We start from the raw sequence: 26,550 nt of genomic DNA, 5'->3' as shown, positions 1-26,550 counted from the left end.
TATGGCCCATGGTTTGGGTGGCAGAGATCAATCCACCAAATCAGTGCTTCATGTAAGCATATGCCTTCTGAAATTGAAGATATGAGCCGGTGTCACAGTGTTCTCACAGAACTCTACGATGGGCACACCCAGAAATTGGATAACTTGACATTCCAATAAGCCAAAGTTCACCACATTCCAACCCCCCCCCCCCACAAGTGCTGTTTTCTATGAATGGCCAACATTCTCCACACTGTGGCGAAGGAGGGTGGTGTTGGAGCATGACTCATGAGACTATCACCACCCTCTGTACCCAGCAATTGTTTCTCTATTTTTGTGTACTGGATTTCGTTGGCATTATTGCAATATTTGTAGCTGTTAGTGTTTGTTTATCTATTATTATTGGCAACAAGAATTCTTTTTACTCTTTAAGCAGACAGAGCTCGAGTCTTTGTTCCTTGTTTTATTACTCATCAGGCTGGAAGTCTCCCTGTTTTTATACAGTCTTCTCTCACGGCTGCTTTTGCTGCACTGAGTCATGAAGAAAAAGAGACTTCGCAATTGCCGGTTCCCGCCCAGCAGCTACTGGCTCAGATCCAAGAAAACAGGGTGGAGTGGATTGATTTTTTTTCTTGTTCTCCCTGCAAAGGGAGTCTGATTCATTGAAACTTCTCAAACACAGTCAAAGGACACCACCCAACTGAACATCCCAATACAACAGCTGGAAAACTTATAACCCCTCCAGCTGGGGCACTCCCTACACTGCATCTCTGGGTTTCAAGGCAGCAGGAGGACAAGCAGGCAGAAGCTCCCTTCACAGAGGACCTTTCACCAAGGTAAGTCTGCTTTCCAACATCTCTGACTGCCCATTCCTGCTCTCTCTTTGTGAGCTCCCATCTTTCACATTGAGCTAGGAGCACACTGGCTTGCTTTTCATCCACATGCTTGCTTGGGCTTTCAGTGGATTTTTAACTTAACGATTGTTCAAGCACACATTTGAGCAGCTCCACTTCTAGCAGGCATCCCAGAGAGAAGGAGTGACAGTTGCAGAGGCTAATATTCCTTGCCAAAATTAAAGCATGCATGTGGAGAAGAGACAGCCTAAGGTGCAAGTATGGCAGAAAGTTCCACATTCCTTTATTATGAAACTTTTGCATTTGCAAATTTCTCTTGTGAGGAAAACGCATCTTGTAGTGAAATTTGAACCGGAGGCAGCAGAAACTGCCACAATGAAGAATCCAATTAATTTCTCCTGAGAAAGGTCCATTTCCTTTAACACAGGAATACAGAAAAAAGAGGCTGTGGACTGTAACACGACTTTGATGGGTGTCAGCAGTTCTTGTGATTAGAGAGCTTGGTTTTATTCACACATCTGCTATGGCATTGGGTTTTTTCCCTAGCACCTAGAGCAAATAAATTTTACTTTGAGTAAGAAAATTCCCAGTGTGAGGATGATGTTAAAGATAACTGCCAGTGATTTAAGAAATTAAAGAAGATCAATATGGAATTGTGGGGAGGAGATGCACCTATATTTGAGTGGTTTTATTGATTACAGAATAGTTTTGGAGAGGTGGACCTATAGATTGACATAATCTCTGATTGCTAGTAATTTCTCTTAGTTGTTTTCTCTAGGAATGACCCATGCCTTAATTGCTTTGATTTTAGATTATCAACAAGTTTGTTTCCAGTCTTAAATTAAGGAAGTGCTGGATCTATAATCTATATAGATTTAGTGCTAGATCTATAATCTATAAAGGCATAAAATATAACTGAGAACTAGAATTTCTAAAAGATGACTTTCTCCCAGATGAATCTTTCTCCTAATTGGCACTCATAATCAGAAGTCTCACCAGTGGATTATATCTGTAGGCAGTTGAGACAGGAGCTCCCTCAGAGTAATACTTATGTAGTAACAGTCTATAGCAACTATGCTCTTCTTTATAATAAAGAACTATATACAGTTCTTATGTAAGAACTCCATGCAGGCTGTAATGCATAATAATCATGTCATGACCAAATACATTTTTACTCATACTGTTCATACTGTTACTTTATTATTAGGTAAATATTTTACTTAGTTTTATTACTTATTTTCTTCTGATATTTCATACCCTTAGCTGCACATTGGGCAGAGAAGCCCAATCAAATAAAAAAAATATGTCATTTAGACGAGTGAAATTTAAGATTATTTAATTGGCATTATAGATGCATTATTTGAATGTAGATTGTGTCATATACGGTATATATGTGATGTTTCATAATGCAGATGCTATTATAGCTGTAAGCAATTTGCTTTCAACTCAGCTTGATACTTTCCTTGCCAAGTATCAACTTTAAAGAACAGTGTTTAATTAATGCTATTCACTGATCAACATGCAGGCAGTTAAGCAATATGAAACTTCTAATAATTCAGTAATAGCACAGATCAATTATCTCCAATTGAGATTAGACGTTACTTTGCAGAAATGTCTCAATAGACACTGCTTTGTTTTTTGCCCTGAAGACAGCCATGTTCCAAGGGTGGTTGGAACAAAAAAGCATTTCTAAGACTGCAGTACAGTCTATTGAAAATGTACTTTCCCCCTTAATAATAGCATATGTGTGGGTGTACATACACACATGGCTTAAAGAGGCTTAGATACTGTGCTTGATGGAACACAATTTTCCCTAGGTGTGGCCTGTTTATGTTCCAATGAGGTGATTGTTCTTTCTGTGAGTATGCAATAAAGTGGATAAATCTACTGAAGTTAATGAACTTCACCTGATTTGGATAAAGAACATACTCATCTCTTCTTATAGCTATGAGACTAGCCCTATTTTGTGTTCCCTTGGGTAATCCCATCCAAACTTTCTTCTAATTCTTAGTCTTTGCTTCTGGAGTCCATTCATATTGTTAGAAAAGATGCCCGGGAGAAGTTGAAATGGGTGAGCTCCAGGATTATGGAGCTCACACTGAAATGTAGTTTGCTTCCAGATAAGATGGTGGTGCAGAATCATGACATAAAAGACCTTTTGAAACTTCTGCAGTAATGACCTACCATCTCCTACCACATCACAACATTAGCAGCTGCTTATTGACAAGACTGATATTATGATATCAACTGCATTAATATTTCATTCATGCAGTTGATAAGCATGTCTCCATTTTTTCAAGTGTTCATTCCACAGACTGCAGAATGCAAGTTTCTCTGAGAGCCTTTTCACACCTGATCCTCTCATATACATATGTAAATGTGCACTAATAGGCTATTCAAACCCTAAAAGTCTTCTTTTTTCAGGCAAATGTGTATAAATTTAGGTTATCTATATTACTGATATCGGGCATCATGTGAAAATATCTTATTTATTAAAAATGGGACTAATGTAGTTTCTGTAGAAAAGCTTTCTGCCTTCCCACCTAATTTCCTGCTCCTTTTCATTTTGGTGCCTATTTTAAAAAGGAATACCAGATGGACTTATTGGCTAGGAGAAATTTGCAACAGCAAGGATTTTTTTTTTAAACTAAGTTGGATCACGAGTTAAACAGCTTATGTCACAGCGCCCATGATCACTCGTTTGTGTGCTGCTCATGAAGGCCCTGATGGCTGATGCTTCACAATAATAGAAAGCATAAGATTGAACTAACAGTCATGCCAAAAAGTTTCAAATGACTCAATCTATGAAGTTGTGGGGAGAGAAGAATATTCTTGCTCAAGGAAAATCATATGTCAGGGAGTGGGACAAATGCACATCCTAGAATGCTGCTAATTAGACACAGCACTGCTGGATCAGGCCACATATTCAGCTAATCCAGTATCCAGTTTCCAATAGTGCCCAGCTATATAAATATGGGATGGGTACAACCTGGGCAGGAAGGTAACAGCTTCTGCTAAATATTCTCTCCACTATCTGGTGTGTAGAAGTATATTTCCTCTGAAAACAGAGGATCAATTTAGCTATCATAGCAAATGGCTACTGATTTGAATGAACAATATTTAGAAGAGGGTGGCAACTGTTTCTGAACCTGGTGTTACTGTGCAACCTCATATGATGGCCAGGGTGCTGCCCCAAAAGTTGAATTTTTGAAAAATTAGCTTTCCAGGGTAAGTTGCTGGTGCCTGTGGATGCTTGGATGCTGATTCCCAACCTTTAGCTCTTCTGCCACCCTATCTGATGAGCTTTAGTCTTTTCAGTGGCTAATGAAAAAAATAACCACCAATATTTATGGTTATGGCATTTGGTCCCGTGCTGCTGTTATTGTTGGTATATCTTTACTGTTATTTTAACTGGTTTATTCTCTAAAGCAGCTTTAAAATATCAGCTGTAAACTGGGACATAGTATACTCTCACATACATACACACTGTAATCTACCACACTGGTCCAGTGTAGGTTGGTAGATACAGTAGATATGCTTCCACTTCCTAGGCTAGGGCTGAGTGAAAGTGACTGGCTCAAAGTTATCCACCTACTTCTGTGCCTAAAGGAGGATTACAACCTGGTCTTCCCACTCCTAGGTTATGGTTATGTTCCATAACCTTCAATGAAAATGCCTTCATACTGCAGTGGATTCATTTGACTACCTACCTACCTATCTTTGGCTGTTTAATTTGACCCCACCTAAGAATCATGAAAAGAGTCTGAACTGGAGAATATGCTACCATTTGAAGCCATTAAGAAAAAAAGAATACATTTTTTAAAAAATTATCACATTTCTCCACTGCCCATCTCGGCAAACGTTTTTAAAAGAAATGAAAGAATTCTAAGCTCACTTTGAGGGCTCCAGGAGGAGATACCATGAATACAAAATTTGGTTAAGTGGACAGAAGAAGGCTGAGTAGAAAAAATGACTGTTCAAAATAGTTACGTGTGTATGAGGAGGGACTTATGCTTGGATTAATATGCTTAGTAACACCAGTCAGCTCAAGCCTTTGGCAGGGTAGATTCCCTGATTCTTTTGAGAACAGGGAATCACCTGATCACAGTCCTTCTGTAAGAGAGAATGTCTGTGTCTCAAAGTTTGGTTGAAGCAGTTTATAACTTATGTTTGAGGAGGTTCATTTTTCTATATTGATCTGTACCTTAGGAACCGTAATGGTGCCAGGCTTTATACTTCTGAATCCGTATCTTCAGCCTCTTCCATAATTGACTGCTATTTGGGTTCCTTTTTCCAAGAACCAGCTATGCGTTCATTGAACAGAAAGACCCGTGGAAAAACAAGTGACCCATTTTAGTCTAGTCCAGCATATGTGAGAACCCAATGGCTGCTTCTGGCCTTCTTTTAAGCCCAGGGGTGCCTGTGAACCCCATAGGCACCTTCAGTGCAGCTTCAGAGTTCCTTTAAAATTCACCATCAAATTGCAATTTTTAGGTGACTGAAGTGGAAAATGATGATATGCACAGTGAGTAGTCATGATATCTGCATTTAATTAACTTAATGTTAATTCATTTGAAACTGGAATTTAATTAAACCAAATGTCATATTTGCATTGGTTCTGCCCGGTCCTTTGCCCTGACTTTGCCCACTTTTTTTGTGCCTAGTCCCCACCATGCCTTTTAAAGGCTAAATTAGACTTTTGGCCCTCAAAATGTAGCACACCCCTGAGTCAAATAATTCAGATTCAAGTGTTTGGGACTATTTCTTTACTTTCTAGAGATGATTCAAAGAGACAGAGCAAAAGCCTTCGTCTGCCATCATTAACAAAGCAAAAGGGAACATGCAGGATCTCAAAAACATCTTTAAGGAAGGGGCTTTATCTTCCCTAGAATGTGCAGTTTATATGCAGAGGACAAGGGAATTTGGTGGGCTGCTCCACTCAGCTCCTGTATTCACATAATATAGCAAACCACTCTTAGTTGCAGAATATTTTGTATTTCCATGTTTTGCTTTGGTTTTTTTTAAAGGTTAGTGGATTGTTTATAACCTAAAGCAGAAATAGAGAGGACAGACGTGTTCAGTGTGGCATCTCCTTCTAAATAGGAGGGGCTCCTCTGTTGAGGCCAATGTCTCAAGACCCAGCGAGCATTCTGAAGCTTTCCATCTAATATAACAGAAGGCTTTTATTCAAACTCAAATGGGATAAATAGCCTTTCTTTTAAGTGCTGGGCAGTGAGAATTCAGTGGTGTCTCTTTTCTCATAATGCCTTTGGATTCTGGAGTGGTTTTTGAAAAGCAAAGAAGGCACAGCTGATGGTTCAGGAAGAGTTTTTGTTTTTGTTTAAAAAGTTAAAAAGGAGTTTGAAATAAACAATGTAGCCTTACAGATTAGGCCACCATATCTGGATGACCACTAGATGACAGCAAAGAGATAAGGAAAATGCCAATACTTTGCTGCAATTTAGTTGTTGTCTGGATTCTTGCAGCCCAGATACGGTAGCCATACAGTTCAGCATTCTACCATTTCGCAAACCATTGTACTCCAGCTATACTTTCCCAAATGTGCTGTTGGTTATGGCTCAGGAAGAAAATCTGTCAGAACATCATCCCAGTTCTGCTTCCAATATTCTTGTGCTGGAGGGAAAAATAAAACTTTCAAGTGGGTTTCAACTGTGGTCCTACAGTTTGTGATGAGAAAGAAGAATAATCTGATGGTTGATATTTTGGAGACTAAAAGCAAGGTCATTTTCATCCCTGAGACTTACAGTGGCTTAGTTTTAAGTAGAAAATGGCATGATGTGGCCATGCTGTCTCATATTTTATGGCTACATCTGTGGATGCTTTGGATCTTGCAATCTCAGATGACCACTCCTTGTTCTCCTCCATTCAACATCCTTATTGTAATATACTTAGGACTTCTCCAGGGTGTTTATGTGAATTACAGGTAGACACATTTTTTGATAAAAGAGAACAGAAGGTAGAAACACTTGTTTCCACCTTAGAAATACAGGTTAGAGTCCGTTTGAGAAGAGTTACAAATGAAATGTTAGAGTTCAATGTCCTTTTTTGTGATGTCAATGGGATGTGTCCCTCTTAAAAGTGAGGTGGGAAATCCAAATAAAAGGGAGCTGGAGTTAAATTCAATAGAAGCAAAACCAAGAAGAGAAAAAAAAAAGTATTATTTGCACAAGCAGCAAAATTGGATCTTTTGTAATGGAAATTGTCACTATAAGCACATATTGATAGTTATAGTATGTGCATTTAGCTCAGCTTGAACTAACACTCCTTTATTGTCATGCACTGCCTACCGCTGAGTAAAGCACAGACACTGGTTCGGTTGAAGCAGGTTCTGTTTTATTCATCACGTAGTGTCAGTTGTGGAAAAAAGCCGAGAGTGAAGGGAGCGCATCGGTGCGGGGTTTAAATACCCCGCGCCGGTCAGCGCCCCCTCTCCTTAGGTTACATCACCCGCCCTTTGTCCTGCATCCTTTCGTGCCGGTAGGTGTAGGATTGCGGGGCCCCTGCGGGTGCCCCGGGATCACCCATCATCGGTCTCCTCCTTCAGCCGATGATTGCTGTCCGCTGGGCGATCTCCGTGGTGCTCCTGCTAATAGCTTGGGTGTGCCTCGTGATCCGCCTTGTCTTTGTCTTCTTTTCCTTCTCTTTGTGTCGTGATGGCTTTGCGTGCTATGCTTATTTTGTGTCCCTTCCTTCTGCTTCCTTGTCTTTGTCATGTGTGCCGATGTGCTGATGTCTTCAGCTCATCGGCACTCATGACATACCGCCCCCTATCCAAATAGTGCCCCCCCCTGGCTTGCAGGTTGTCCCCTAGGAGAGCTGTCAAATTTTTTTTTTTTTTTTTTTAAATTGCCCGCTGGAGTGTTTTTGCCCCTCCCTTTGTTCCGCCCTCTACCTCGTGTTCATCTAGGGTGTGTTCCCAGTGCGCACGCCCAGACCACACCCTGGGCGTGCGCATGCCCCGGCCACACCCTGCTAGTTTGGCTCAGTTCAGCGAGGCGAGAGGCGTGGCTGGTCGGGTGCTGTTCAGCTCCAGGTAGGGCCCTTATCTTTTAGTGCTTGCGTCGTCTTTGTTATGTGTGCTCCTGGGTGTTGCCCCCAGGCATGCACTGTTGACTTGATTGCCACTCCCCCGTGGGCCCGGGGCGGGGGGAGGGTGCTGGTGACCGCTTGTCACTCCCTCGTGGGCCCGGGGCGGGGGGGGGTGAGTCCTGGGGGGGGAGGTCCACCCAAGTCGCGGGCTTGGGGGGGGCCCTTTCCCTTGGGGCGCGGTAGGTGGGGGGGGCCCGCGGGGGAGGGGGTGTGCAGGTGCCGGTTTGCTTGTCTCGCCTTAGGCTTGTCGGGGTACACCCGGTGAAATGCCCGGGTCAGGTCAGGCGCTTTAACGTTGTGCGCCGCCACCCATTCTGGGTGGGGGAAGTGTTTCCACCTGACCAAATAGTGTAAAGTTCCCCGTTGCCTGCGGGAGTCGAGTATGTCCCTTACTTCGAAGTGATGTTGGCCGTCGATCATCACCGATGAGGGCAGTGGCGTGCTTGGGTGCCATCGAGAGGTAGTTGCAGGTTTCAGGAGGCTGGTGTGGAATACCGGGTGGATTCTCCGTAGATTGTGCGGCAGGTCCAGGCGTATTGCCACCGGATTCACTATCTGTGTGACTCGGAGCGGCCCGATATACTTAGGCCCCAGTTTTTTCGAGGGTTGAGGCGACTTTAGGAATTTGGTGGATAGGTAGACCATATCCCCAGCCTGGAACGTCGGTTGCTGGCGCCGGTGCTTGTCGGCCTGCTCTTTGTAGGCCGCCTGTGCTTCCTTCAGCGCTGCCGTGATTATTGGCCACGATTCCGCAATCTTCCGTCCCCAGTCACTAGCGTCCACCTGGGGTCCCGGGGGTTGTGGTAGCTCCGGTATGGGGACGAAGTCGCGCCCCGAGACTACTTCGAACGGAGTTTTCCCCGTGCTCGTGTGGACGGCGTTGTTGTATGCGACTTCGGCGAACGGGAGCAGTTCAACCCAGTCGTCTTGGTGGTAGTTGGTGTATGAGCGTATAAATTGTTCTAGGGTGGCATTGAGGACCTCTGTGGCTCCGTCCGTCTGGGGGTGCCAGGCCGTGGATAGGGCTTGTTGGGTGCCCGTCAGCTTTAGGAAGGCCCGCCAGAATTTAGAAGTGAATTGTGTGCCCCTGTCGGTCACGACACGTGCGGGACATCCGGGTAAACTGTACACGTGTATGAGGAAGAGTTTGGCTAGTTGTTGTGCGGACGGGACCGATGCGCAGGGGATGAAGTGGGCCTGTTTCGAAAAGTAGTCTTCCACCACCCAAATGGCCGTTTTCTTCTGGCTGGGTGGGAGATCTACTATAAAATCCATGGAGATTTCCTCCCATGGGCGGGAGGGTTCCGCCACCTGTTGTAAAAGTCCCGAGGGCTTGCCTGGTGCCCGTTTGGCTCTGGCGCATGTTGGGCAGGATGCTACGTAGGCTTTCCCGTCCCGTCTTAGCGCGGGCCACCAGAATTGACGCCTTGTTAGGTGCAGGGTCTTAAGGAACCCAAAGTGTCCCGCTTGCTTGGTGTCGTGGGATCTGTGCAAGATCGCTTGGCGTTGCGAGTCCGGGACATAGATTCTGCCTTCCCCCCATGCCAGGTCCTGTGCCATCGTTACCTTGTCGGGGTTTGCTAGGAACCAGGGGTCGGTTTTGAGGGCGGCGGTGAGGTCCGTGCGTATCCCCCCTGGCAGTTGCGGTTGGCGTCGTCTGGTCACTGGTTGCCCCGCCGTCGGTTGCGCCGTAGAGTTGTGCTGCCTCCGAGCGCCGCTCCGGGTGGTCACAGCCATCCCCAGTTGGGAAGCGGATAGGACCGTCCCGATCATGTCTGGGGCGGGCTCTTCGTCTTGGGGCAGTCGGGAAAGGGCGTCGGCCAGGAAGTTCTTTTTACCCGGCATGAACTTCAGCTGAAAGTTGAAGCGGCTGAAGAATTGGGCCCATCGGACCTGTTTTGGGCTGAGGCGTCTGGGCGTTCGGAGGGCCTCGAGGTTCCGGTGGTTGGTCCAGACCTCGAATGGTTGGGCGGCTCCTTCGAGTAGGTGCCTCCATGTTTCCAGCGCCGATTTTACCGCGAAGGCTTCCTTCTCCCAGACGTGCCATCGCCTTTCTGTCTCGGAGAATTTCCTCGACAGGTAGGCGCATGGCTTCAGGACTCCTGTGGGGTCCTTTTGGAGTAGGATGGCCCCCAGGGAGAAGTCTGAGGCGTCGGCTTGGACCACGAACGTCCGTTCTGGGTCCGGGTGCGCGAGGATTGGCTCTGTGGTGAACAGCACTTTCAGCTTAGTGAATGCGGTCTGGCACGCGGGAGTCCAATTCAGTACTGTGCCCGGGTTCTTGGCGCGTTGGGTGTCCCCCACCCCTTTGGTTTTGAGGAGGTCCGTTAGGGGGAGGGCTATCTCCGCGAACCCCCATGCGAATGACCTGTAAAAATTTGCGAAGCCGAGGAAGCTCTGGAGTTGGCGTCTGTTGCGGGGGCGTTCCCAGTTCACCACCGCCTCGACTTTTGCGGGGTCCATTTCTATGCCGTCTCCGGAGATTCGGTACCCCAGGTAGTCTAGGCGCGCTTTATGGAATTCGCACTTTGAGGGTTTGGCATAGAGCTGCGCCCTTCTTAGCTTATCAAGGACTTGTCTGACTAGGGTCACATGTTCCTCGTGCGTTTTGGTGTAGATAAGGACGTCGTCTATGTAGACGAGGACCCCTTTGAACAGGTGTTCATGCAGAACCTCATTGATGAGCTGCATAAACACCCCCGGGGCCCCCGCTAGTCCGAACGGCAGCACTTTGTACTGGAAGGCGCCTAGGGGGCAGTTGAACGCAGTTTTCCATTCGTCCCCCTCCCTGATTCGGATGCAGTAGTACGCCTCGCGAAGGTCCAGCTTGGAGAAGACCTTGCCCGTGGACAGGTGGGCGAGCATATCTTTTACCAGGGGTAAGGGGTATTTATTGGACAGGGAAGCCGCGTTAAGGCCACGGTAGTCGGTGCAAAGCCGTAGGGTGCCGTCTTTTTTCTCCCGGAATAAGACGGGGGCTCCGACCGGTGAGCATGCTGGCTCTATGAATCCCCTCTCTAGGTTTTTATCGATGAACTCCCGGAGGGTTGCCATCTCCTTCGGGGTCATCGAGTAGATCTTCGGCCTAGGTAAGGGGACGTCGGGCAGCAGGTCAATCCGACAGTCCGTCTTGCAGTGGGGGGGTAGTTGATCAGCTTCCGCCTCTCCAAAGACCTTGGAGAAGTCAGCGTATTGTTCCGGTAGGTCTGCTGGGGTAGCTGTGTTGTCCTGGGTAGCCGCCTCTGCTCGTCCCACAGTGGGGTTGGTTCTGCCCGCCGGAACTGGTGCCCGGTACTCGCCGTCGTCGAATAGGAAGGTGCGGGTCTCCCAGTCGATGCGCAGGTTGTTTGTCGCGAGCCATGGCATTCCCAAGACTGCGATGGGTCGTCCTATGTGGGTGACTACGAACGATGTGCGTTCGGTGTGGGTGCCCATTTGCAGGGTGACCGGCTCGGTCTGCATCGTGGCTGGTTTCCCTCCCGCTGTTGAGCCGTCCAGCTGGTGGAATGCCAGCGGCGTGGGGAGGGGGGAGCAGCGGAGGTCGAGTTTGGCGACTATGTCGGGGTGGATCAGGTTTTTCGAGCACCCCGAGTCCACTAGTGCCGCGGCCATGGTGACTCCGTTGCCGGCAGAGAGTTTGATTGCCGCCATTATAACGGAGCTTTCGCCGTTCTGTCGAAGTGGTCCGCGCTGCTGTCCCACCGCCTGCCTCGCGGCGCGTTTTAGGGCAGGCGGGGAGCGTTTCCCGCCAGCTGGTCTGGGTCTACGGCGTCCTCTCCCCCCCAGTAGGCGTCCCAGCCTTCGTCTGGTGTCGCTGTGGCTCCGGTCATTCGGCGGTGGGGGGGCGGCGGCGGGTTAGGTGGTTTGAGGCTAGTTTTCGGGGCGGGTTTGGGAGCACTAGCCGGCGGTCGGTTGGCGAAGCAATCTGCTGTCTTGTGCCCCAGTTTTCCACACCTCCCGCAGGGCCCGCAATTAAATTTCTTCCTTGGGTATGTGGGACCGGCCGTCCCCACGTGTGGCGCGGGTACCTTTGGGCAGGTGTTGGTCGTGTCTTCCGTCGTTGCCATGAGGAAGGTGCGGTGCGCGTGTTCGGCTTTCCCCGCGAGGTGGATCCAGCCGTGTAGAGTCTCCGGGTCATCCCGGTAGAGGGCCCATTGGAGTACGTCGCGGTTGAGCCCCCTTTTGAACATTTCCAGCAGGGTGGTCTCGGACCAGTCGTTGATCTTCCCTGCGAGGGCTTTAAACTCGAGGGCGTAGTCCGGGACAGTGCGTGCGCCCTGTTTGAGTCTTTGGAGTGCGCTTTTCGTCCTCACTTTGGCTAGTGGGTCCTCAAAGTAGCGCTTCATCTCGGTGATGAAGGCGTGGAAGTTGGCGAGGGCGGGGGAGCTGGACTCATACATTTGGATGTACCAGTCCGCCGCCCGGTCTTGTAGTTTGATCGCCACGGCTGCGATCTTGTCCGCTTCGGAGTCATAGGAGTGTCCGTGCCTCCCCATGAACTCCCTGGCGTTCGTAATAAAGAACGACAGTTTCGCGGGGTTCCCATCAAAGAAGATGGGGAAGTCCTTTGGGGCCCGGGCGTTTTGTGAGCCCCCTCCTCTCACTTCCCGGCCTGTGGCGTCGTCCGCCTGGGCCGTTTGTTGATCATTATCTGGCCCGTGGGAGTGCGACGCCCCGCTCGGGGTGTGGACCTGTGCGGGGGCGTTGTTGGGCTGCGCAGGGGACATCAACGATTGAAGCATGGTCCGGAGTTCCTTCAGCTGGGCCTCCATGGCCGCAAGTCTAGCTTGTGCGTCCCCGTCCGCGATCCGCGCCGCCGCTGGGGCCGGTTCCATCGGTGTGTCGGCGGGGGTGGGTCGCCGGTGGGGTTCAGGCAATCCCGTCCGTTGGTCTGCTTCCTCCGCCATCGGCTGGGTTGCCTCTTCGTCCTCCCCCGTGCTTACCGCCGTTGGGCTGCCACTCCACTCCCGTGGCTGGGGTGTGATGTGGGGCGAGGGGTTCTCCGCTGGTCTCGGGAGGTATGTTGCTCCCTCCCGTGGCCGGGTTGCCTCCATCGCCATCTCCCCCTGGGGTTGGAGCTGAGGCTCGGGTTGGGCCGGGTGGGTGTCCATGGCTCCGGGAGTCCGCGGTGCCTCTGGCCTCGATCGGTCCTCCTCTGCTTCTTGCCGTGCGGCTCGCCCCCCTTGTCCGCGTTGCGCCGGCCTCATCATTCCTGGTCTTCCCGCCGTCTACTCCTCCCGCGGCTCGTTGTCGTCCGGTGGGGCTCGGCGACGCTGAGTTTGTGTCTCTCGGCTTTATGTCATGCACTGCCTACCACTGAGTAAAGCACAGACACTGGTTCGGTTGAAGCAGGTTCTGTTTTATTCATCACGTAGTGTCAGTTGTGGAAAAAAGCCGAGAGTGAAGGGAGCGCGTCGGTGCGGGGTTTAAATACCCCACGCTGGTCAGCGCCCCCTCTCCTTAGGTTATGTCACCCGCCCTTTGTCCTGCATCCTTTTGTGCCGGTAGGTGTAGGGTTGCGGGGCCCCTGCGGGTGCCCCGGGATCGCCCATCATCGGTCTCCTCCTTCAGCTGATGATTGCTGTCCGCTGGGCGATCTCCGTGGCGCTCCTGCTAATAGCTTGGGTGTGCCTCGTGATCCGCCTTGTCTTTGTCTTCTTTTCCTTCTCTTTGTGTCGTGATGGCTTTGCGTGCTATGCTTATTTTGTGTCCCTTCCTTCTGCTTCCTTGTCTTTGTCATGTGTGCCGATGTGCTGATGTCTTCAGCTCATCGGCACTCATGACATTTATACACCCAAATCAGCCTCCTGAACTTACAAGTACTTCCTTCTTTTCAGTATGTATTTAGGGTAGAATAAAGATTTCAAGTTTGTATTGAAAATAGTACTGGATGGTGTGGTTGTTCTGGATAAATTAGGATGTTGCTTTGTACCAATAATTATTTTAGCCCAGGTTCCAGCAAAGTCTTTCTAGTTCTGTCTTCCCTGGGAGCAGAACTGATACTTTCCACAGTAGCCTCAACTACTCCCCTCTTCCCAGCAAAGATGCAAAATGTATACCTGCAAAGAGGCACCATGGTGCCTTTCTGCAGGTGATGCTGATCAGACAGGGAAAAACAGCATTGGGCAACCCTGTCTTAAGCATTTTAATTCCATGTTTGTCCTTGCAAGAAGCAATTGAAGGGCTTTCAGCTTTTTGACTATGCCTTTAAAACTGCTTGATATTCAGCAATTAGCAGTAGTTTTCCTGACATGATTAGAAATATTGCCACTTGCTGTTTACTGCAGATCAACCCATCCTTAAATCAAGCTCAACTGCGGGCAGTGAAGATTGCAGGGAAACTAAGCGGGAGTGCGTGGCGGGTGGGGGGTTTATTGCTAAATAATCCCTTTCCTTTTTTTTCATGCTTGATATACTTATATTGTACATAGGCCAGGCTTGTGACTAATAAAGAATACATTAATGTGAAATTACCAATGTATGGACTAGTAAAGGTGAGATTGGCCCCAACCCTGCTGGCTTTTTAGAAGGCCTTCAAAATTTGGATGTGCCATCAGGCTTGCGGATCCCATGGAAGTGTGGAGCACATTAAGTGGTTGCACTGTGTATAAGTTTAGACTGTACTCTCCTCTGTCTTTTTGTTATTGTAGTTGTTAACTGTAGTTGTTAACTGTTGGTTTTAATGGTTGAATTTTGTGATTGTTAGTTTGTGTTTTAATTGTGTACACCGCCCAGAGTCACATGCAAGTGAGTTGGGCAGCCATATAAATTCAATGAATAAATTCAATAAATAAATAAATAAATGAAATCCGCAGAACTAGTCTAATTGTGTTTGATCAAACTACTGAAAACTTGGTAGATCTCCAAGGTAGTCTTATGTGGCATTTCTAATAAACCACTAGGTAATTCCTTGCAACCTTTGAAAATCTACTTATATTTGTATGTGTTTTTTCTACATTGGCGTGCCTGAGAAAAAAATATTGGTTTTCAGCTGGCAAAACATACATGTTTTGTTTTAATTCCAGAGGTGGAATGATTACTGTACATGTAAATACTTGTATCAGGACTAAAGCCAAGAATCACGTTGCCTGTTTCAGCATGAACTTTCTTCTGGCTGTAAGAGATTACATGCACTTTCCAGTTCTAAGTGGAACCAACCTTATTATCATGTAGCATCCAGAAAAAAAAAAATCATATAAGAAGAATTTGAAGCAGGGCAAAACCATTCCCTCTGAGGAGCACTAACTGGGTAGTTCTGGGTCTACCCAGTAGTAAATTCCTTTGCTTCATTCACGTTATTCAGCACTGATTGTAACAGCTATGCTAGTTATTATAATTGTTGTATTACACATGTTGGGACTGGATCTGAGAGAGAGTGGCTTGCCTAAGGCTACCCAGGTGAATTCATGGTTGTAGTCAATTGTGCAAACAAAACTGCTAGATCAAATAAATGTTCTCTTCTCCATTGAAGCAATTCCATCCTTACTTTCCCATTTCCTTAACAGAGAAAATCTTTTCATTTTTTTAAATTAAATCATGGAAAGGTACCCTGAGTGGCCTCTAGATAGAAATATAGGATATAAAATGAAATAATAATAACGACAGCTACCTTCCACAGGTAGCTGTTCTGCATTGTTCATTTAGCAATATGTAACAAATGCATCTAGATGTTGTGTTTCATTCAGGTACCACTTTTAATTTTTCCAGCTTATGAAAATATATGTTGATGCAGTTTGAAGGAATGCCTAGAAAAGGTGCAATCCATACGTAGTTTGATCAAACAAAAACCTACAGAGTTCAGGGGTGACTTTTGGACAGCCTGACCACTGTCAATAATTTTGTAAGCTCCATCATCATTAATATCCTAAGCTTCTGCTATAAGTTACAGTGAGACAGAACTGAAGTACTGACCCATTGCATATTTCACAGACATTGTATAATAATTCCTAAACAAATAGTCACTTGTGTTCTATTTCCTCATCTTTTGAGTAATGTTTGAAAGCCACAGTCATATAAAAACACTTATTGCATTAGTACAACAGTATCAACTTCCTGATTTGTTTATTTATATATTAGGTTTATGTGCTGTTCCAATCAGAACTGACACTGAACTGTTTACAGACCTAATACACTGTAGCTGGATTAAACTAATAAAAATATTATGAATAATAATATCATCACCATAAATACTCCATGCTCTCAGGCATCAACCCAAATCCAAATAGTCCCCTACAGGAGGGGACACCAGACCCAGAAGACTCACTGAAAAAGCCAGATCTTGATTGCTTTTTAAAAGGCCAAAAGGGTTGGGGCTAATCTGACTTCCAGGAAATGCTGTTCCAGAAAAGGATGGCAGCTCCTAACACAGCCTGACCGACCCCACCCCCCATGCTCCCTGCAGATGATACTCCTTATGGCAGTGTTTCTCAACCTTAGCAACTTGAAGACGTGTGGACTCCAACTCCCAGAATTCCCCAGCCAGCCATGGAGTCCACACATCTTAAAGTCACTGAGGGTGAGAAACACTGCCCTATGGGCTGGAACCCAGAAGGAACCTTCGCTTCCAGATCTTAACAGATGAACAGAAGCAACTGGGACTAAGGCCTGTTCTGGTCTGGAGCAGAAATGGGAAACAATGGCCTTCTAGATGTAGAGGAATTTCAACTAGCAAAAACTCCAGCAAGCATGGGAAAATTAAAACTTATCATATGAGGGCCACAGTTTCCCAACCCCTTATGTAGCATGTGAGGCAGCATGATTCTTATCAGAGTTGCTATTATGAGTTTCCACATGCTACAAAAGTAACATGAAATCATACTTTTGCACAGCCTGGATTTTCAGTGGCACACACAGACTACAATGGGACACAAATGCAAAGTTATACATGTGAACTCTGTAGGAATTGTCAGGAAAACAGTGTCATTGTTTAGAAAGAAGCTCACCTGTCCCTTTCAAAGCAGGAGTAGTTAACCTGCAGCTCCAGGTCTGTGAGTTACCAGGTCTGTAAGTAAAAAACTGAATTTTTGCAATTCTGAGAGCTTCCTCTGTAATTGCTGAAAGCTGATAGCATAGTTTCTTGCCATTGTTTTGACTGAAAATGCAAGAAAACTGTAGTGTGACCCCTAAAGTAGACATATCATAACAGAACCCTTCAAACTCCCCTAAATTAAATCCATCCTCATGTGTGATACTATCTGTTCACTTTGTGGCTCTTAGTGGCCCCCTCCCCATATTAAGTGTGACTTTTGTTCACCAAAAGTTTGCCCACCCATGCCACAAAATTCTCTCACAAAAAAAGAGCAACCATCCCTAATCCAGTATTTCTCAACCTTGGCAACTTTAAGATGTGTGGACTTCAACTCCTAGAATTCTGGAAGTTGAAGTCCACACATCTTAAAGTTGCCAAGGTTGAGAAACCCTGCCCTAAAAAGTATCAGATCCTGTTCATCTGTAAGATAAAACTCCAATCCTACAACCTGGCCTAGTGTTTCATGCTTTTTTCCTCTCTGATTCCCTCCCTCCCTCTGAGAAAGTAGCAAGGGCTCTTAAGACTTTGGCCATATGTAAACCAGAGGAAAGCCAGAATTCAGCAGAAGCTTGTGCCAAAGCACTGGATGTAAAGGTGCATCAACTTAATTCTTTCTTGACCCATAAAAATGCAGGAGGACATTTTATGCTTTGAAAGTGGGGAGAAAAGATCTCTGTGTGGCTTTCATTCATCACAACCCCCCTTTTTTGTTCCTGGCTTCTACCCTTCCTTCTTTCCTGCACATCTGGAGTAAAAGTGGGTGGGCCCAAAGAGATACAGTAGTTTCCTCCCATGGTTGCTTTTGGCTGCCTTCCAGCCTCAGGTGGCTGCCTGGACCCCTCCCTTCTGGAGACTCTCACAGGGCTTAATGTTCTGTGGTTGTCACTTTCTGAGCAAATGTCAGATGCACTTGCTAGTCTTCAGGACAGTCACCCCTTCTCCAAATGAATCACGGCAACCAGGAAAGCAAGATGTTGCTCATGTTTTCCATCCCTCTCACCGCTGCAAGTGACAGCAGTTATTCTTTCCAGGATGCTTTTCTGAGCATTGCCTGATGCTGCCCAGGCTTGCTCACTGAGGGTTTCCACTGCTCAGTTAGTTCATGGGCTTTCCTTCACCAAAACCTCTCCTAAAAACTAGCCAATGCATGTTCAGTTGGCTTAGTGGCATATCCCATTACCATATGCTTCATCATGTGTGTGTTTGTGTACTCCAGGACAGTTATATGTAAACATTGAGTATGTATTTGAATCTTTTTATTTACTTCTTATAACTCAAATGTCCTAAAACCTGTATGCACAACTATGTATATCTACCTTCCATTTGCCTTTCCTTTCAAAGACTCAACTTGTCAAGTCAGGATGAAGGGTCAAAACAGGATGTACAGACTGCCTATAATAGCCCATTTGTGGCTTTTCAGATGGGAGCAGAATAAGACATACTCTAACCTCTTTACAGTACTTTCCTTTTCAGGGAGATGGTTGGCTTTGTATGGCTTAAATGAGCCAAGACTCCCAAATGCACTTAGTGTGATTTTGAGATGTATGGCATATTTTACTGAGGGCGGCACTCAGCACTTGACTTATCACAAATCTTACCATGTATTTGCTCTAGTTTTTGATTCATCACTTTAATTTCCAAATGTCTTAGTACTTGATTTAAACCACTATTTGCTATATTACTCATCCTTTTGACAAGGAGCTAACTTTTGGCCATGATAATCACATTTGTGAGGGAGGCAGAAGCAAATGCCAGAGGAATGGGCTTTCTGACAGGAAGTGCCTGTTACCTCCATCTCTTCTCTATGAATTACAAAACTGTAGAGGCCTGCAGTTAGCATGCAACATACAACCTGCACGTCTCCTTCTCTGCCAGATCCCGACTACGCAATCAATGAATTCCTCCCTCCCTCTTTTGTCTTCCTCACCACTTCTTTCTATCTATGTATTATCAGTGTAACAGGGGCATTCACAGTGGCATACCAAAGGTGGGGTAGTTGGAGCAGCCCACCCCAAGAGGGAATGCTGCTGAAGATGAGGAAGAGACCATCTGGAGGGTAGGTGGCAGGTATGGAGTTGGATCACTGCTGCTCAAAGCTAGTAGTGCTTCTGGGAACTTGCAGTGCGATTTGGCAAGTGAAGGCAGCTGCCCTGGGTGTCAAACATGCTAGAATATGCCACCAGGTATTCAGAAAGCTGCCCACTGGGAGAAGTATGGTTGAGCTATGAGAAGCAGCTGTAGAGGAACAATCTTGCAGCTAACCACATTTGGGTGGGAAGCATCACCCAGATTGCCCAGAGGCCAGTACATTTCCTTCTACCACGAGATTTGGAAATCTCAGTTTGCTTCTTCTCACAATACAATAGAACCAGGAAGGGCAACTTTTGGAACTTTGGGAGCATGTCCCTGGAGGGCTTACCTTTCAGAAAATGGATAACGTTTTGTGTGTCGCTAGTTAGAAATCAGTTATTTACTGCAAGGCAAATCAATGAGGTTGTTTCCTTCCAGCCCATTTATATTTCCCTTTTTATGTGTTTGTGGGGGTGGGCTAAAGTGGAATAAAGTGGGGTAAAGTGAAAGAGATGAACAATTTAAAACAAACCATTGGGTTAGAGCCACACACATACACACAATCCCCTTAATTTTTCTAAGAATGCTTCTATGTTTCATGGGAACCCTAGGGGTATTCTTGAAAATAAATGATACTAGAGATTGGAACTTTGCTTTGTAGACGCCAATTCAATTTTGAAGATAAAAGTGTGTGTGTGTATGCATGCGTATGTGTGTGTGTACACATACTATATATATAGTATACACTCTCTCTCTCTCTCTCTCTCTCTCTATATATATATATATATATATAGAGAGAGAGAGAGAGAGAGAGAGAGAGTTTGTCTCTCTGTCTGTCTGGTGGGTACCAGAGAAAATTCTCTAGGAACTACATCGTACTCTGTGGTTTTCACTGATCAGAAGTGCTGCAGACTAGTGAGGGCACTTCTGTCTGAATGGTGGTGAAGAGCATTTTGTTCCCAGGTAAGCTGATTTTTTTTTCTTCCTTCCACTGAGACACTTCTTCAGCACATATAATTATGCTTCTAAGAGGAATCCCTGACTGTGAGCAACTGCCAAAATGATGGCTGTTTTGAGCTCTGCAAATACTCCTATCCCTTCTGCACCCACGTCTCTTTCAGAGTTTTATGAATACCTCAGCCTCCTTGAAGCCTTTCATTGCTACCAGAGAGACAGGGATGAGTTTTGTCAGCTCTGAGGTTTAACCCTTTCTCCTGCAATTATTTTCGCTAGCTCATGGTCTGTGGCTATCCTGAAGCCTGACTCCTTGCATATCATGAAATATGACTGTGGCACGCCATCACCTGCTCACTTGATAGTACAGTGGGAGACAGGGTTCTCTTATATTATTATTTTGTCTCTTCAGAGGCATGGAAAACCTTTTTATGTTTCCTTGGGTGAAAGAAGCAAATAGCAAAGGCAAGTTATTGTCTGTATTATGGGCATTTTGTTCTTTTAAAAAATCCTGCCTCATGGTAGGTGGAGCTGAACATTATCAGGCCTTCATTAGATTAAATTCTGTCCTCATCCAGGATTCTTCCCATATATGTAATCAAAATATACATATATCATTTAATAAAAAGGATTGATTTTCTTTTGGGGGTAGGGGAGATTTTGAAATATATTAAGGAAAAAAGCTCTATTTCTATAAAATTAGAAGTATCACATAGCTCACAGAGCTGATGGGGAGGAAGAGTGGAATGGAGGGTACTCACATAAATATCTGAAGAACAGCTGTATCTATTCATTACTTTAGTACAGTGGTTTTCAAACTTGGCAACTTTAAGATGTGTGGACTTCAACTCCCAGAATTCCCCAGCCAGCATGCTGGGAAGTTGAAGTCCACACATCTTAAAAGTTCCAAGTTTGAAAAACACTGCTTTAGTACCAATAGTGAGTATATAATGAGCAAAGATATCTGATCTCAATGGAGGAACTCCAAATTGGACATGAAGGGGTGAACTCATTAGAAAAGTAAAACTTTCCATCATAAACTTACACTGAAGTTTCTTCATTGTAAATGTAGTTAAAGGCAGAGATGGGAACATTTCAAAATTATAGAATCTACTTTGCTTTGTATTGGAGCCCCAAGATCTGCCAAACTATAGCCTGGTACAAACAACATATGCTTAAAATTAAATGAATTCTGAGTCCAAAAAACTGTTTTGAATACCAGAATTTACTGGAGCTTGCAGCAAATTCCATTGCTGATTATCCCAAGTTTTATTCATGTCAGCAGTATAATTTAGGGCAGTGTTCCTCAACCTTGGCAGCTCTAAGCTGTGTGGACTTCAACTCCCAGAATTCCCCAGCCAGCTTTGCTGATAAATTCTGATCTATATTCTGTCCATATCTGGTTTAGGAAATACTTCAGCAGCAAATCAAGGAATGACTAGTCTCTCTTCGTACTAGAGGATATAATGTATTCTGTTTTCTTCTGTCTGCCCTTTCTGAGCATGGAAAATGTGAAACTTGCTAAGACTTTAAAAAGTTTGAATTTCCAAGTGTTCCCTGAAGCATGTTATCAAACACTCTTTATTAGGAATTAGACAAACATAAGTAAGTATTATGAGGGGGAAATGTATAGTCCCTTGTTGAAATATGAGGTTATTCCTGAAGTTTTAAAAAAATCAGATTAATCAGCAGATGACTAGGGCAGTGTTTTTCAACCTTGGCAACTTTAAGATGTGTGGACTTCAACACCCAGAATTCCCCAGCTGCCAGCTAGCTGGAGAATTCTTGGAGTTGAAGTCCACATATCTTAAAGCTGCCAGGGTTGAGGAACCCTGGACTAGGGCATAGCAATTCCATTAGTCTCATGTTCCTGATACCCTCCCATGCTAAGGTGCACCAAATGGCTACCCAGAACTGGGCCTTTTCAGTGGTAGCCCCTGCCTTTGGAATGGTCTTTCCACTGAGGTATGCCTGGTGCCATCTTGATTCTCTCTTCTGTGTCAGATGTACCGGGAGAGTAGAGTAGAAATGTTTCTCAATAAATAAAGGCAAACTAGATAGCTACAGAAAAGTTTTACATCACAGGGATAAATAACAGACAAAATGCAAAGATGTTTCTTGTCATATATTCCCTTATCTGGGAGTAGGTCCCATTCAAGAGTTCTTCTCAGTGGGCATATGTAGGAGTTGACTGTTAGCAATTCTTTTTAGAAAGGAAAAATGCCATCAGGCACATGATTATGCTTTCACTGAATCAATACTGATGGTTTGTGATACTGAATATAATTTTCTCTAGAACGTAAACTGCTTCAAATATGGCATTCCATAATGAAATATAGATCTCCCACCACTGATATCACTATTGGAATTCAGATTAGGGGATGGATTTAAGCCATAACTGTTGAGGAACAGAACTATCAATTAAGTAAATCAACAACTTCCTTGCCCTGAAGAACCACCATTTTGGGATAAGTACCTCTTGGCTGGATGGCTTTGGGCTTGTGGGCATAACATTTATAAGAGGAAAAGACTTTATCTGCAGCTATCAATTGAAAATACATGTTTATGATGTCTCCTTGGTACAAAGAGGACTATTGCTATCACTGTAAGCCTCTCACTTACTACTCTGTACTGGAGAAGAGAAAGATAATGGAGAAATAAGGCCAAAGCAACATCAGGACAGTGCAGGTTGGAAGTGTAGCTAGTATTCCACGTGTGACATCAGAATATTTCAGAAAGTGATTCAGGAAAAAAAAGGCTTTGAAGATATATTCAGTACAGAAGAAACCCAATCATGTCTAGGCTAAAGCACAACAAAATATGTCATTTTTGTCTCTTGTTTCAAAAATTTTGAGTGTTCTGTTTGGTTACTTGCCAATTTTGGTGGAGGACAACTAGAAAAGGAATGATGGATAGACCTAGCAAAAAAGGGTGAAGTTGTATCATCTGGTTCCAAAACAGGCCAAATACCTTTTAAAAGCTGTTCTCTCATGCATGCAGGCCTGCAATTAGATGAAGAAGAGGGAATGCAGGAGATAGAATAAATGAGTAACATATGTGATTCTGTAAATCTCTGTGGTTAAGGTTTCCATGACACGCATTATTAAAGGAAATCTGTGTTATTATATATTTTATCATCACAACTACTCTGTTTCTAACCTTGGAGGGTTTCTTTCTGATCACGGTCACAATGTCCTTTGACAACAAAAACAGCATCAATACAGTTTTCTTCTCTACTTATTAAAGCTGCTTTCTTAACCATCTGTATCTGGGAATTAACCCCACTGGAAACAATTGGGCTTATTTCTGAATAACAAGCACAGAGCTGCATAGCTAGCAAATCAGAATGGAGATTAACATTTGTCATTATCTGGGTGATTTGCAGCAGGAACCTACCATCATGCAACAGGTTTGGTCCATCCAACCTAACGTTGTCTGGTGGTAGTTCTCCATGGTTCCGCATAAGAATCTTTCCCAGCCCTGCTAGGAAACAGCAGGAATTGTATCTGGGACCTTTGGTAGGCAAAACAAGTTGTCTACCACTGAGCAGATCAGCAGGAGTTTCTGACTCCCAATTGTTAGAGAAATAGGGGCAACAAAAAGTCTTCAGTTCTATTTGTCTGAGTTACAAAGGAGGTAAGGGCAGCTAATATTTGTTTCCTAATATTTGTTTATTTTAAATCTCTGTCGTGAGTTGTGCCATGGTCATTGTTTGTCTCTTTGCAGCAGTGATACTCACCTGTTAAGTTTTGGCATTAATGCATTTCCTTGACCAGGTCTTTCTGTAGTTTCACTTGCCTGTTTCAGAGTTTTGTGTTCATGTTACTTATTAAGATGGATAGTTGCCTGTTTATTTTTCTCTCAGTGTATAGCTCATGGGATCCAGTTGCAAATTTGCTCCACCCCTAAAGGGATTATTTTGCAAGTGTCTCCACAATCCCAGCCTCTAAATTGCAGCTGTTTCTAGTCTGAGGGCAATTATGCACTGCAGCCTAAACTGCTCTTCTCCCATGCCACTCCCAGCTGTTTCTTAAGCCAGAAATTCCAATAAGTGCTCCTTATTGAATTGCAGTCCCATAAAGTAGTAGGGAGCTTATTTCATTCTGGGGGTTATGTGGTAGCACATCTGGAGATCCTCTGTTTGTTGGTGTGGCAGAGATACATAGCTGTGAGGTAGACCGAAAGTTAAGGGTTGCCAGAGATGGAGGAAAGTACTAATGTAGTATCTTGGGAACAGGAAGCACGTGTATTCATATCCTCTTATTAAAAGAAGCCCTGAGACCAGGGATTCCGACACTGCCATGGAGGATCCAGCATTTGCTTCTATGTTACGGCAGCATCACGGATGACTAAGATGTTGAGCTTTTTCCACTTCCTAACAAAAACAGTCAGCAGCACCACTAAGAAATTCCACAGATAATCACTAGTTGTTCAGTCAGGAAAGAATGGGAACATGAATCAACTTAATTACAAATAAATGACAGCTTTTTTCAGAAATGTACTCAGACAGGCTTATTGTATTAAAAAGGCTTGGGTGGGTCCCACATTACAAAGCCTGGATTGTTCTTGTGCAGAAAACTCCACAGTAACATCATTGATCTCTCTCCTCTAACAATAGGTCTTCCTAAATGTCACTGCATCCAGCCTGACAGTAGCCTAGCATGTTGCTCATGTGGATACCAGCCATACCTCTGCTACAGTGAATAGAAAGCTTGCCATCTAGAGATAGGCAATTCAGGCTGTGAGTGGGGAGACTGCATGCTAGAGTGTTCCCATACACGCAGAAAAGTAGCATCTCCTAATGCAGTAGCAAGGGTGGTAATGGACACTCATCTCTGGGATCAAGAGGATTAAGAGACACCTAGAGCGCTGCTGGAGGAAGACAAAGACCGAATCCGACCAAACACAAGCTAGAGCTGCTGTTAAGGCCTAGCTTGTGGTGGTAAGAGCGGTGAAACATCAATATTTCTCCACTTTTATTGCATCCGCAGAATGCCACCTGGCAGCCCTGTTTAAGATTACCTGATCCCTTTTTGGGGAAAGGGGAATCAGAAATCCATCTATAGGGCCATGCTGAGGAGTTTTCTAGGCATCTGCAGGATAAAATCACTCAGATCTGTTCCAAGTTGGACTCTGACCGTGAGATGCCCGGAGAACATACTTACCCAGTTATCTGGGAACAGTTTGATCCCGTTGGGCCCGAGGAAGTGGATAGGATTCTCCGGACTGTAAATGCCACCACCTGCCAATTAGATCCATGCCCCTCCTGGCTGGTGAAGGCAGCTTGGGAGGGGACGTGTGGTTGGGTCCAGACAATGGTAAATACATCTTTGAGAGAGGGGGTGTTTCTGGCAGCCTTTAAAGAGGTGCTGGTGTGCCCCCTCCTCAAGAAACCATTGCTGGACCCTAGCGTACTGGACAATTTTCATCCAGTCTCCCATCTCCCCTTTTTGAGAAAGTGGCATTGCAGCTCCAGAGGATCCTGGATGAAATGGATTATCTAGACCCCTTCCAGTCAGGTTTCAGGCCCGGTTATGGGATGGAAATGGCATTGGTTGCAGTTATGGATGACCTCTGGCAGGAGCAGGATGGAGGCAGTGCATCCATCCTGGCTCTTCTTGACCTCTCAGCAGCTGTCAATACCATCGACCATGGTATCCTTTTGGGGTGACTCAGGGAGTTGGTGGTAGGTGGTGTGGTTTTATGCTGGTTCACTTTCTTCCTCCAGGGCCAGTCCCAATCAGTGTTGATAGGGAGCAAGAGATCCAGCCCGTGGCCCCTCCTTTGTGGGGTGCTACAGGGCTCGGTACTCTCTCCACTCCTTTTTAACATCTACATCAAACCTCTGGGTGAGATCATCCGTCACCAGGGATGAGGTATGCTGATGATACCCAGCATCAGTATGCTGAAGATACTCAATTATACATCTCCATCCCGGGTGAAGTAAGTGATGCTGTGACCACCCTCTCCAGGTGCCTGGGGGCTGTGGGGGCCTGGATGGGGAACAACAGGCTTCATCTGAACCCTGGTAAGATGGAGTGGCTGTGGATTAATGGCCCCTCGGTTCCCAGGAGTTTGCCATCTTTAGTTCTGGATGGGGTCACACTGCCACAGACAGACCTGGTGTGTAACTTGGGGGTCCTCTTGGACTCACGACTCCTGCTCAAAGAGTAGGTGGCAGTCGTGGCCAGAAGGGCCTTTGCTCAACTTCATGTTGTGTGCCAGTTATGCCCTTTCCTGGACCGAGAAGCCTTTTGAACAGTCACTCATGCCCTGGTCATCTCCCACATAGACTACTGTAATGCACTCTGCATAGGGCTACCCTTGAAGAATATCCAGAAGCTACAGTTGGTCCAGAATGCAGCCGTGCAGGCAATCTTTGGTGCCCCAAGGTCAGGGCATATAAAACCTCTGCTATGTGAACTGCACTGGGTCCCAGTCTGCTTCTGGGTCCAATTCAAGGTGTTGGTTATGACCTTTAAAGCCCTACAAGGCATGGAGCCAGATTACATGAGGGACTGTCTCATCCCCATCACATCGACCTGTCCCACCTGG

The 26,550-nt window shown here is 45.5% G+C and overlaps 1 protein-coding gene across 1 annotated transcript in view; it reads left to right on the top strand.

The window, feature by feature from the left end:
• The first annotated feature begins 610 nt into the window (after positions 1–610).
• The window catches only part of EMP1 (epithelial membrane protein 1), a 41,467-nt gene continuing 15,527 nt past the window's right edge, over positions 611–26,550 (top strand). Inside the window, exon 1 of the mRNA XM_063308578.1 lies at positions 611–815. The gene's annotated coding sequence lies outside the window, so the exon portion shown is untranslated. The remainder of the gene's footprint in view (positions 816–26,550) is intronic.

The sequence above is a fragment of the Candoia aspera genome, chromosome 7 (assembly GCF_035149785.1).
Source record: "Candoia aspera isolate rCanAsp1 chromosome 7, rCanAsp1.hap2, whole genome shotgun sequence".
Classification (NCBI taxonomy): domain Eukaryota; kingdom Metazoa; phylum Chordata; class Lepidosauria; order Squamata; family Boidae; genus Candoia; species Candoia aspera.
Note: the sequence above shows the minus strand (reverse complement) of the source record. Positions and strands in the feature narration are given on the sequence as shown.